This window comes from Lepidothrix coronata, unplaced genomic scaffold (genome assembly GCF_001604755.1).
Source record: "Lepidothrix coronata isolate B3197 unplaced genomic scaffold, Lepidothrix_coronata-1.0 Scaffold286, whole genome shotgun sequence".
NCBI classification, from domain to species: Eukaryota; Metazoa; Chordata; class Aves; order Passeriformes; family Pipridae; genus Lepidothrix; species Lepidothrix coronata.
The window spans coordinates 340,948-355,140 of NW_016690466.1; the positions used below are offsets into that span (position 1 = coordinate 340,948).

The 14,193-nt window shown below is 39.7% G+C and overlaps 1 long non-coding RNA gene across 1 annotated transcript; it reads left to right on the forward strand.

Moving 5' to 3' along the window:
• The first annotated feature begins 5,544 nt into the window (after positions 1-5,544).
• Positions 5,545-13,930, forward strand: LOC108508230. Its single transcript, XR_001878340.1, has 3 exons — positions 5,545-5,690; positions 7,980-8,071; positions 13,690-13,930. It is a non-coding gene; the product is annotated as an uncharacterized LOC108508230 (long non-coding RNA).
• Positions 13,931-14,193: the final 263 nt, after the last annotated feature.

Sequence of the window (14,193 nt, forward strand, 5' to 3'; positions counted from 1 at the left end):
ATCAGCATTAACAAAAAAACTACAATTATCTTGCATAGCTGTACTTCTGCATTTAGAAGAGGCATGTGTTAGCTAGCAAAGAGATATGACTTGCTGGTGAAGCAGGGAAGGTTTTTGTCAGATCTCAGCATCAATACAAGCAAGGATACACAGCAGAGATCATGTTTCTCTGCAGCTACCACACAACTGAGACATACTTCGTGCATAGCAATGTATGAATACATTCAATCTGTTCCCGTTGCAAGACTTTTCTGAAACAACATCACAGATGACCACAATACATATTTTCTGTCACTCTTTCCTAAGGTCCTCCTCACTGACAAGAAAACATATGTACCAGACGAAGGGAGTTTCTGTGGTTTGATGCCAGGATGAATATAGCAACTTGGTGACTGTCCAAGAGTGTTAAAAAGTAAGAGCTTAGAAGTCTTTTGTGTGGCAATAGTTGAGATACCACAGCATTTCCTGTTCCTAATGCAAGGGGACTATGTGGAAGATGTTTACAAACATTCTTTCTGTACTGGAAACCCCTGTATTATGTCTGGATTTTGAACTAAGTTCTTCCATGCTTAAGCACAAAGACGTGATGAGTGGCCATAAAGCAAGCACATCAGTTATTTTTAATTTCTGGGCTACACAGCATGACTGCAAAGTATGTGATGGGGCTGGGACTCTGACAGATAGATGAAAGCTAAAAATTAGTGTAGTGCAGGAGTGACTCCAGAAAGGACAGGCTAAAGGTCAGGATGGAGGGAAAAAATAATGTCTGCAGGACCCCCAAGGCAGGAGGCAGATAGGGAGGTTCCTTCCCCCCTCCCAAAATGCTGGAAGACACACCAAAAAAAAAAAAGCTGAGAACAGAGAAGCTGGCCAGTGGCCCAGGCTGACTCCCAGATCATCAAGGACTCTAAAATAAACAGACAACATTTGGAATATAGACACAGACAGCCAGTTGAGGGAAGTCATTATTCTTTTCCATGTGGCACTTTTGGAGTCACATAGTAAGTAGTGGGTCTCACTTGGGGTATCCCAGGACAAGAGGGATGCTGCCAAACAGTGGGGGCTCAGCAGAGGCCCACCAAGATGGTTTTGGTTGGACTGTGTCCATGTACAGAGGGGCTGAGGGAGCTGGTGTGTTCAGCACAGAGAGCAGAAGGCAGAGAGCATCTCATTACTGCCTTCAGCTCCCTCTCAGGGCAATTTTTACAGGGAGGACAGAGCCAGACTCTTATTCTAAGAGATACAAAGCAGAAGGATGGGACAGAAGAGTCACAAAGTGCATCTAGGGAAACCCTGCTGGATATAAATCCACAGCTAACGTGCTTAAGCACTGTAGCAGGTAACCCAGGGAGTTTGTGGGCTCTCCATCCTTGTAGGCATTTAGTGCTGCATTAGACAAGATCCTGAGCAGCCTGGCCTAACTCAGGCTTTAGCTGTGCCCTGAGCACCTGACACATCATATGGCCTCCAGGGGAGCTCCCAACCCGAGTTATTCTGGTTCTGATCTGCACCATTTGGGAAGGAATGAGAGGTACCAGCCAAGAAATACTCAGTAAAGAAAGTCATGGAGCCCAGTGAAATAGAGCATTCAGTAAACACTCAGCCTGGGCCTTACTTCCCAGGGTGTAAATGGCAAATGAATCTTATTTCACATGGTATCCAAGGGTGTACCTGTCTCAGCAGGTGGAGTAAGGTTTGCATTTGTCCCAGGCTCAGAGAGGATGCATAAGGAGTAAAGCACTTAAAATTTGCCACATTTGTTGGTATGCTATTTAATTTTTATACTTCAATACCAGGAACAAAACACCCTTACCTTCACCTCAAAAAAAGTGCCACCTGGTTCTGTTTGTGGCTGTGTTTCAAATGGGGAATGGGCAACTTTGAGGGGATGGTCACCAGCAATATTTTGGAAAAAAATTAAGAAAAGATTTCAAATTTGTAATATTCAAATAATCTGAGTATTTATACCGCAGGTTGCTTATTGCAGTATTTCTGTGTTTGCAGATGGAAAGCCCAAATAGGATCAAGTGCAGATATAGCCATTGTCTGCAGACAATTTCTAATGTATCCAAAGAATTCCGGGCACAAATGTGTTCAGTTATTTCATTGGTATTTAGTCTATTGTTTACAAAGAAATAGACAGATAACAGGATGAGAATTTTCTTGTTTATAATTTGTGGCCCTGTAGATAATTATTTTAAGGAAAGAACCATGAAGAACGTGCAACGAGCCTCTTCCATTTCGTTTCTTTGTTGACTTTCATTTGGACTGTTTATTGAATTATTTATTTGGTTTTCCCCTCGACTGTACTTCTTTCTGGAAAATACCCATGAGACTTATGTTTTGAATGCTTTTGTTGAACCTTAGCTGACATGGCCATCCCGAGAACACAGGCATGCTTGCACATTTATGGACATGGCATACAGGCTTTGACAGACACACCTATCAGTGGCAGACCATCACTGAAAAATCTCTTTGTGCTTTTACTGGCAGACTGGTTTGGTGTCTCACTCTTCAGCTGTGTGTTGTTTGAAGACTGATTTCCTTTCCTGTGTTTTGTTTTTCTCATTTTATAAGCCAAAGTAGTTCTTCTGCTTAATTTAGTTACTTCATTAATGATATAGGAAGGCTTTTAAACTTATATGTTCCTATTTGGAAAATAGGCTAGTGTTTATTGTCTTCAGTGATCATATCCCATGCTGTGAAATGTAGCCACTTAGAGCTTTTTCTTCTGCTTAGTCTAAACCTTTATTACTGGCACAACTCACACCAACACCTTCTGGAGGACTGAGGTAACCAACTGGCTTTGGTTTAGGGGTCAGTTTGGAAACACATTCTTAAGTTTTAAGGGTTTTCCATTGAAGACTAGAATAAACCAAAGGGCCATTGATTTACGTGCATGCTACTCATGTGAGTAAATGATTTTAAAAAGTCTGTTTCTCTTTTGTAAATCAGAACTTTGTGACCAAAAAGGAACTTTGGATTTGATCCTTGTGCTAAATATAATGATTCCATGTTCTTAAGCTTTAATTAAACTGTTTTAGAACTTTTAATTAATTTTGTTTAAGCTACATGAGGATTTATAGCTATAAGTATTGTTGGTCAGGAAACTCTTTTCTTCAAAGTTTGATAAAAGAATAAAGATTGATAAAAGGAAACGATTTTGTGAGAGGTTGAATATGTTCACAACAGCAATTATTTCTGTCAACCACAGCGAGAAAACTGGCAAATGGAGTAAATATAAAACACTTTTCTGGCCACTAAAGCTTGTTATTAGATACACGTAAACTTCCAAATTTCTTTTGATGGAGTTCCTCCCTAAACACTCCAGCTTCATGGAAGAGGGTCAGTTCCTATGGAAAATGGGCAAGAATTTGAAACAATAAACCTCATAATTTTCCTGAATGCGTAGGAGGCCAGACCTAGCAATGGGAAAGATGAAGTAGTTTGTGCCAACTTGGATTGCTGGTACCAAGTGCAACATCTGATAAGCAGAATATCCTCTTCAGCACCAGAACCCTGCATATATTGCAACTTCCACTAAAATTACTTTAAGGGACACAATTCACCCCAGACAGCCTTCTAGAAAACACTCATATTGATAGCTCGGGATCTGTGTATCCCTTTTTCAAAACATCCTGAGGCAGCGAATCCCATCTTTTTCTTTCCCATGAATGCTCATTTTTATGCTTTACTTAATTCACATTGTAAGTGAATGCATTGAATTTCATGGATATAAAAATACTGTTTTTAAACTGTATTTTAGTAACAAACTGGATATTTCAGCTTTATTTTTTAACTCATGAAAAACAAAATAAAAAAAAAATGAAAAAATCCCCTGCCATCTGGAATTATTGTTATTGTTTATAAAATTTAAGTAGTTTACTGCAGTAAGAGCCAATTAAATACTTGTCCTAGAGCTGAGAGAAGTCTTGGCTACAAACTAAAACTTCTGAGTCAGGATCCTCTTTAGTTAATTCCACTTATGTGTCGGGGATTTCGGTAGGGATGAAAAAAATCTACATGTTCATGTTCCATTCATGACAAAATTCACATGTTCATCCTGTTCACAGTTTTGTTAAAAGCACCAAGAAATGTCAATGACAGACTATAAAGATGCAAAATGGATAATCCAGCCATCGCTCGTATCCCGTGGCAGAGCAGGACACCTGGATTTGTTTGGGTTTGGTTTTAAAAAATAACATTTCTTTAATCCTGTGTATTACTCGTGATTAAGTTGCACTGCAAAACACTGATGCATGCAAATGCACTCCTCACACACAGGGTTCCATTCAGGGAAAAGATTAAGAGGCCTTACACACAGCAAATGACATCTGGTTCATTGAGGGCACTTGTAGGACCTCCTCAAACACTAAGGTGAGACAACAGGTCATTGTTTCTTCCACCATTTCAGACTGAATCCTGTCACAGATGGGTGACATGCAACAGCAAAATCTGAAAATAACAGAAAGAGATACCGTGAAAGATGGTTCTGTGAACCTAACTGTGGCCTGCAATGGCTGTGGAAATCTTCTGTGGCTTACATCTTGTCCAAAGCTTTAAGGAGAGAAGGGGATTTTGGTGGGCAAGTTTTTTATAAGGAGAATTACAAGCTGACCTGTGGGAGTTTCCTCTCCAGCAGTTGGTGAACAAGGCACTGACAGACTGCATCAATGAGCAGGCTGCTGAGTATATGACAAATGGAGTGTGATGGAATCATCTGCTTCCCCAGACAGTCTGTACCAACCCTAATGAACAGTAGTACAAGAAAAGAACAATAGTTGGTATGTTTATAGGAAACTTGGCTTGTTGTTACTCCTAACTGCTGTGTGGGACAGCGATTTTGTATTTTCAAGCTACAAAAATAAGCCTGAAAAGTGTAACTGCCTTAAAGACACCCGTTGCAAGCTGCACACAGACACTGTCTTTGGCCAGCATGAGAGATGGAGCCTGGACTTGCAGAGCTGTCAGTGTCCCAGTGCCAGGCATCTGCTCCTGGCCCCCAGAGACATGGTCTGGGTTTATTCACCTGGTCACTCAATGGGGCACTTGAATGTTCTGGGCTGCAGCAGTGGGACTGCCAGAGTGAGTCACATTTAAGTTTCTCGTGTCTGCAGGTCCCCTGTTTAGCAGTGAGATGTCATGCTCTCACCTATGAAAGTTGTGTATGTTTTTCTGCTTGAACTGGTGGCCCATTTAGCCTCATGTATCTTCTCTGCCACCTCTGAGGTCCATGGGATGGACTGATCACTCATTGATCCCAAGTTTGTTCTGTATCCTGCTTTTCCATAATGGCCACTGCACACTGAGTTGCTGCCAGCAATACTTGACAACATCAGACTGTTACAAATCTGGTTCAAGACCCTCCTTGGTAAAGCAGTGTTTCATACCGAGGTCTCCAACAGCTTGCATGACAAGGTTACTGGCTGAAAAGGTAATCCATTATTCATTTGGGTAATATTTTGCTCAGACATGCACAGGACAGCTAAAATTTACATGATCCCTGAATTTTTCACAGCAGTTGTGTTTCTATCAGCCAAGAAGATGACTGTGGATCAGCACACGCTGCTGCCTCACATAACTGAACAGGTCCTGAAGTTGGAGTTTCCTGCTTTCCCTAAACCCAGATGATCAGCTGGAAGGCAGCTTCCCTGCCCCCTGGATTTTTTGATTTAAATCAGCAAAAAAAGGTAGGTGTGAGAACATCTGTCAAGTCGTTCTGTGCCAGGCCCCTGGGAGCAATGGCGAAGTTATCCACTGGATACACAGGCAGGAGCTATGGAAAGATGGCAGAGAGGTTCTCAGGATGGGAATCTGCTCTGTCCATCTGCAGAGCACTGATTAGATATAATATGTAGTGGCTGTTGTACCAGTTGCTGCTTGTTTCTATTTGGGACAGAAACGTGCTGCCTATGACCCGTGCCTCTCCCACAGCCCCCCCTTGGCAGTGCTGGAGGTAAAACCTGGGGCAGCTTCTGTTGGTGAACCCCTTGTCCCAGGAATATGATCACATTCTGTGTGAGAATCCATGACCCAACTGCCAACAGACATTTTCCCAAGAATTTCTTGCTATTCACTCGCCTAATTAGATGAGCAAAATTGCTTCATTCCACTCCCTGGTGTAAATCTGTGATAGCTTTATCAGTATCACACTGTAAACTGCAACGCTGTAATCAGCCCAGAACATATCTGCCTATTTCCTGAGCGTTTGAAGGGCCAAAATGTTACATTTTTATGTGCAGTTGGTTTGATCACTCTCACAGCCTCCTCTCTAAACAGCGTTTTATTGCAATTTTAGTTTCTCCAGACTATTTTAATTAAAAAACATTTTCCTTATAAAATGAAACAGCCAAGTTCAGGGATGTTATTTGCTGACAGTTCTATACTAGTGTTAATCCTGCAAACTTTAGACTCCATAAAGAATAAACCATTCCAGCATAGGACCATCAGATTATGAGAACTCTTTGTCCCCAGATACCTTTTCACAGTTAGGTGAACACTCGCTCTGTCCTTTGCTCTGTCACCACAGCAGAAAATTGTTTCACAAGTCTTTTTAGCAGTAGATATTTGGATTCTCCAGTCTGTAATTTCCTCCCAAAATGAACAGAGATCTTAGAGATCAGAGATTAAACTCAGAGAGGAATTATATCAATAACAAAAATTATCCTATGAATTTCTTTTAATCATGTAGTGAAACTGCTCGAAGCAATTATGATACCTAAACAGAACTCGGGCCACTTGGCTTACATCTTTTCTTCTCTTTCTGTTCTGTCATCTGAATTAAAGCTAGCCTTCATTTTTACCTTTTAATGGCAGTTTTATTTATCTCACAATTTTGTGAGATGAATAATAAATCTTGGTCACTCAGAACTGATCACGGCAGAAGCTTCCCCTGTTGTCTTACCATCCCTGCATGTGCTTCCAAGCTCTGGAGATCTTTCTGACCAGGACAAGCACCTCTGGCTTGTGCTGAGCTGAGCTCCTGATGGTGCATTAGCTGTCCACAAAGGAAAAGAAAAATTGTGTGTTAATGTGACAGTTCTCGTATACTTGATTGTCTGGCAAGCTTCACAGAAGCAGGGATTTAGCAAAGAAACACTTAACTCTGCCTCATTTGTTGAGATACATCTATATTTTGAATTAGAAAAGTATGACTAGAATATAAATGCTAAAGGACACGAATCTTTGCCCTGTGTATCTTTGTGACTTCCCATAAAGGCTTATGACACAGCTCTCAGTAGAGTGAACGTAGCCAGGCACAATCTAACAAAATCATCCAAGAGGATATAAATAGCAACAAGAGAGATATGATCTGAGGGGTTTTTGGGTTAGTTTGGTTGGTTGGTTTTTTTTTTTTTTATGCAAGACCATGCACATGGTTTAAATACCTTCACAGGCTATATATAGCACAGGAGCTTCCAACTCACAGGGAAGTTTTAGTCACACAAACGGGGAAAAAACACTTTGCAGCCTGGCTGGCTTTCAGCAAGCAAATTACTCCTGAGAGACACAACTGGTTAAGCCTCAAAAACCTCAGAGGTGTCAGCTTTGACTGGCAGAGGTGTGAACCCACATTCATGTGGGCCTAACCTGTCTGAGAAGTCAGGTACAGAGTTTGTTGTAGGGGCATTGGACATATATTCTGATAATTGAGGCATATATTCTAATAATAGGGCATAATTCAGATAAGTGAGATCTCAGGGTATATGCTTTTGAGCAGGGTGACTCAGAAGTATATAGAAGTAGGTCAGTGACCAAGAAAAAGCTTGGGAGGGCATCCTGACCTCTACATTTTAAGAAATAGTAGAATAAAAAAGTGAAAGATTAAAGAGAAATGGATCAATAAGTGTAAAGCAAGCTTTTCACACTAATTCAGAAAAGAAATACACGGTTAAAAAACTATGAAAAATAATTGCCAAGCTAAGAAGTCACAATTTGCAATGCAATATATCTGGTATATAAAATACTTTTCTTGTCAGGACATCCAGAACTTCTCCCCTGACGTCTCGGTTTTACTGAAAATGTCTCTCTCTGCACATTAACCAGGCTGCCTCCATTAAAGCACAATCAGGTAAAATTCCATATCCACAAGGAAGCCTTGCATGAACCTGTAAGAGAGAACTACCTGAGTTAATCCCATAAAAACCTATAAATACTTCATAAATCACTTCCCCTTCTGAATTAAGAAAAAAAAATCCTGTAAGGTGTACATTGTAAATTAGTTTAATCCAGTGAAGTGGTCCATTGCTGAAATGCATTTCCCAGTACTCTTCAAAAGTAAAGTCAAAGAGCATTTTTTTCTTTCATGAACTAATTACTAACTCTGGGCACTCCTTGAATGATGTGGTACAGATTTTGTCATTCCTAGTACAGAGTTACTGAAAACTGCATTGAAAGGTCATAAATTTAAATATTTATATTTTATTATCAAATGTGTCTTATTTTTTCCCTAGGCTTTCAGTTATTCCCCCATTCTAAAAATATCTTATAAAGGACTTGAGTTATAAAGAAACTCCAGGTTTTTTTCCTTAGTATGTTTTCCACCAACTCTCTGCAGTCAAGAGCTGCAAGGTTCAGGACTTTCATTCTCTTATCTCCTGCCTTATATGCATACATACAAACAAAATCTACTATTAACTAGCAAAAAGGGGGTCAGAAGAAATGAAAACATACTTCACACTTGTGTCTGCTTGCTTGCTTTCTTCCCCACAAAAAAAAAGAAATATGAGTCATTCTACACGTCTCTGTTTGACTAAGGCAAGAATTCCCTGATTAATACAATAAAACAGGGGACAAAGCATCAGGCTGACAAAGTAAAAATAGAAAAGGAAATGTGGGGAATGCACGACTGGTTTCAGAACTATTCAATTATTTCAGGTCTGTGTTACAATATTTAAAATACTACAGTAATGTGCTTTAATTGCTTAGCATTCTTCTGTCTTTTAAAAGAGAAAATATTTTATGCAGCATAAAAACGCTCTCTAAACTTGTCTTATATAGTGCTGAGTGCAAGCAAGTCCAAAATTAACAGAACAAATCTGTTCACCTATTACTGTTAGTCCTTGTGCCTGCAGAGAAACTTAAAAAACCAAAACCAAACCATTTTTCCACTGTTACAGATATACAGAACGAGCTGCTAGCATGAAAAGGGAATACATTCATGTGGGTTGCATGGGTATATTACGTACAGCAGGTGGCCATATAGAAGCAAGGGTAGGTACTGAACAGCTGTGCACAAAAAAAAATAGCATTAATTACCTACTGGCACTGTAGAGCTAGAGGTTTGTTTCCTACAGTTGAATAATAGTTCCTTCAGCATCTTTCCAAAACACATTTACAGACTCAAACAACTGCTCATGTCAACAAGGAAATTCCATACCTACTTCACAATATTATCATGCAACTAGATCTGTTTGTAAAAGTTGTGAGTGCATATTAGCACTCACGTGCCACTCTGTGTTGGCACCACATATTTGCACGCCAGAAATCCACAGTGTGGCCACCACATGACCCCAAAAATCAGACAAACAAGGAGGAAGTATTTTTCTTTTGTCACTGGCTGTAATGAAATTGCATACAGAACATATTTTGTCATTTGTAGGCAGCTACAGCAAAAGGACTGGATAATGGATCTTTAATATCAATTTATTGATAAAAAAAAGTGAGAGCTAGTTTCTATCAACTCTTTTATCAGAAAGCTGGCAGCACCATCTCCATTTCTGAGAGCAGAAGAAAGAAGACTCAGATGAAATTAAGTACAGTCTTTAGATGTGCAAAGCAGAAGAATAACAAGGGTGTGAGCCTGGAAAGCATCTCCCTCTATGTCCATCTTTATTTTCAACCTTCAGAAATCATAAATGTCCTCATACTGCAGTTTCATCAGAAAGAAAATCTAATCACATGAAATTTGCTTTATTTCAGAAAAATATATATGATCTTTAGATTACAAAAGTATTGTTCCATGTTAGTTTTTTATTTTATCACCTTTTTTTGTGGTCTCATATTTACGAGGTGACACTAAATACTTGTGTAACACAGCAGTTTTTAGCTGAAATGTCCTTTAAAGGAGAAAAAAAATGTAAGATACAGCAATGTCAGAAATCTGGACATACACATACAGCTTGGGTTTATGTGTCAGAGAGTAACAGAAAATTACAGAGTGCCCTCTAGAATATGCTCTAGCATATGTCCAAGTTTTGCAAGACATAAGTCCTTGCTGTATATTACCAGGATTTTCATTAAGAGATCAGATTGAATAGAGTCAACTGGTTGAGGTGGAATAGGGAAAAAAAAGGAACGGGATCACATTCCAGGAACACACTTCTTAAAATTGTACTCTGTTATCCTATTTTTTTCCAATACTATCCCATATAAGCCATGAACGAAAAACTGGTGCAACCTACACAATTTGTAGATTAATTTATTTAAATGTCATAGGTCTTTTAAAATAGCATTAAAATAATCTAATGGATCAAATGCTATGCAACAAATGCTATGGAGTTCATTAGCTAATTTTCAGCATTTGTTGAAACAACGTGTGCCTGACCAATCACATGCTATTTTGAAAGACATTCGGTCATGATACCAGTTTTATTAGGCCTTTTGTAATTAATCACAGTAGTTCACCGAGTAAGAAAAACGGGATGCATTTGTTGGAAACAATCAATGACAGTCACAGGGCTGACAGTCATTTTAGTGTGCTAAATTGTGTCCCAAACCCAAGAACTACACCTGCCTCCTCTCCAGCCTTAAAACATCGCTTGGACTCCTCAGAGTGACAAGTGAGCATGAAACACCACTGCAGAGACCAAACTAATTCAAGCTAAAGAGGTAGATAACCATCAGAAAAATGCTGGTTTGTGTTGAGCAAGGCACATCCCAATAGGATCACGAATGTCATTCTCCTCTTTCTTCAGTTTTAAAGAGTGAATGCATTTGATGCTTTAAGGAAACCAGAAATCCCTCTGGATCCAATAAATTCCAATTCAGCTTTATCTTATTAAGTAACTAATATGATCCAACCGTCCACATAAACACAAGAAGTGCTGAACACAAGCAAAATAACTCTTTGTACTGTGAGTAGTACTTTGTTTTGGACTTCGTGGTATCTTTCTCCGCAACAGTCCATGGAGGATGTGGATTCCAATAGTTCTAAAAATAATGAAATACAGCATTAATGTGGATGTTCTGCTTTCACTCAAGGGGTGTGCTACCCAGGCAATGCCAGATGATGCCCTAATGGAGGTAGTTATTCCTGTATCTTTTATATTAAAAAAAAAAATATATATTTTAATATGTAAGGTGTGCTCTATATGGACAAATAGAAAGTAAGGCAGTAGAGTGCAGGGGAGCCCAGTTCTGCAGTAAAAACAAAGCTGTCGTGCCCTCCAAGCCTTCCTGTGATAACAGGGTTTAGGAGCTTCCACCTCAACCCAAATGAGCGCTTGAAGAACTTGTCTAAGTGCTCTGAGCATAATTGTCCTATGACAAGCACATCTCTGTCCCTAAATGTTTAGCAGGTTTGCATTAGGAGGGTTTTTCAGAGGTCTCCAGTGCAGAGGTCAATAAACCAACACAATCCCAGTTTGGAGACAAGAAATTGGAATTGTTTATTGGATTTACAACTTCATATTTAAAGGGTTTAGGGTTTACATATTTAACAGGGGGTTTACATATTCATTCTATTACAATTAGAGGGTTTCACAAGGATGTCAACCCAGGTTGACAATCTTGGGGTCTTAGGAATTACCTCATGGGAAAAATCCATTTTTACCTTTGGGGATTTTACAGGGGGGGATTAGGTATTCCCATCTGCAGGATTCAAGGGATCCAGAGAATGCACATGCAAAGAGGGGAACACAATGGGTTTTATGCAGAGGTCTGATGAGATCAGGATGTGGCTCTCTGGCTCGGGTAGGGCATGTGATAACATCATGTAAGGAGTCTCTTCACATCCTGCTGAAGAAGGCAGGAAGAGTCCACAGAGATGAGGTCACTGAAGAGGGGTTTTCCCAGCTTCTGCAGCCCATGACCTTCTGCAGAGACCACTCAAATTTCTTTCTGCAGATATCATACTTTGGAAGCCAACACTCCAAGAGACTTAGGATGAATTTTCAGTGAGAACACCATGACCCATGTGCTGATTCCAGACAAGCCAATGAATTGCAGGAGAGCAAAGGACAGTTTTGTCCCCGGGCAGCCAACAGGCAGGGTTTGGGCACAGCTCTACATGAATTAAGCTCTAGTGCTTCTCATCTGAGCTGGGACACTTATCGTTCAAGTGCTGGCTGTGCCAGCTTAAATCCAGGGAAGCTGTGAGCCTTGTGCTGGCCTTCAGGTGGGACATGTGGCTTGGCTTTGTCTGGGCTGTGCAGCTCTTGTGCTCTTTCGTGCTTACTGCCAACCAGAGGGACTCTGGAGCTGAAGATGTTTTCAGCCTTTCAGCTCGAACCAACAACTACCAAGACCGAAAATGCAACAGATACTTTCACTCAGATTGGCTTTTTCTATGTCACATTCTTTCCTTGTTGGAAAGGTTATTTCAACATCTCACTGATTTGTTGCATTTGCTTTTTCTTACTCACCGTGCCTGCTGTTCTTAGCACAGGAAGAGCCCATTGCTTTGCTCCATTAAAAGGTTTACTGTAAGAAGGTTGAGATCACTCTCCTGAGCTGTATTAGGTGGAAAGCACTGGCTGTGTGTTTTTTGTCCCAGTATTCATTCTCTGCTGTTATTTAAGGACATATGTAGACAAATTGCTAGCCCTGAAGCCTCTTGCTAATGATTTATACACTCTGCCAGTGTAGTTAGAATACTTCTAATACAAACCTTTTTTTTTTTTGTTTAACCCAGCTATTCCTTACTCTGTATGCCTTATTTAACAAGTTGCATTTTTTTCAGGTAGCAAAGGTTGGCCAAGATAACAATGCATTTTAATGATTGATTTGGTAGGATAAACCGAAGAAATAATCTCTACAGGAATTTTATCATTCCAATTGTCAGGTTTAAGGGATGTTGATCCTTTAAGAACTGAGACCAGATTGCACAAGGTTTTGTTTCATCTCCTAATCCATATTTTCTTCAGTTCCACTCTCCCCTCTCCTGGGCTGCAAATGTAATGAATAGGTTTGATTTACAAATGGATAATGAGAAAGCAGAGGTCTTCCTCCTGCTGCTGTCTGCTAGTCACAGACAATTCCACTTCAGTCTTTCACTCAAAACAGAATAAGCTGCAGAAAATAAGTGCTTCCATGAAAAATAAACAGGGAAACATCTGCCATGGAAAACAAGAGATGCCACTAAATAAACAAGCTTCAAAAAAGAAGCCCTCTATCCTCTTTTATCAGAGAGGTTAAACAGAGAATACTTGCATGTCTCTATAGTTAAGCTAAATTAAAGAATATGCTTTTATAAAAACTTGTCTTCCTCTTTCTGATCAAGGAAATAACATCATTTTCTAGTGTCCAGAAGTTAAAACTCTCAACCTACCACAATTAAACTCAGAAACAGTTACCTATAATATGTGAGATTCCATTCCAGTTTTACCCATGTGTTTTCTCCAGAGTCACATTTTCCACCCCAGTGAAGACAGACAGATGTGATCAAGAGTAGTCAGAGCAAGTCAAATCTGTGTAGTGATGTGACATGTTGCAGAGTACAGGTAAAAAAGAACTTTTTGCTCCTTTTAGGTTGAAATCTGTGAGACTTCCAGAAGAGGAAATGACTCCGATGGTTACACTTGCTGCACGTGGAGGAGCTGTAGAGCAAACCCAAATTGTACCAAATCAGCAGGCACTCTAATGCTGTTACATCTGCTCTTGTTTTCTTTTTTTCAGGACAGGAGTTATAATTTATGCAAAAGGAGAGCAATCAGAAGTCCCTAGATTTGTAGTAGTGTGATAAGGCAGATAAAGAATGGTCTTAAGATCCCAGATACAAACTAATGTGTATTGATTTTTAACAAAGTAAAAATTAGATGCAATGCTGTTTTTCCAGTCTTTGCTACTGCGTCTTCCTAAGGAGATAAATTTAAATTCAAATGCAAAGATAATTCAAGTGGAGATTTCAGTTTGGCCTTGAGTAATCCAGTGTTGGGGGAATATGATGCTCTGTCGATTATTTGAAATTGAATCGATTATCTTACCAAACACACAAGGTATTATTTCATCCTAGAAGACAATACCAAAGTCAGA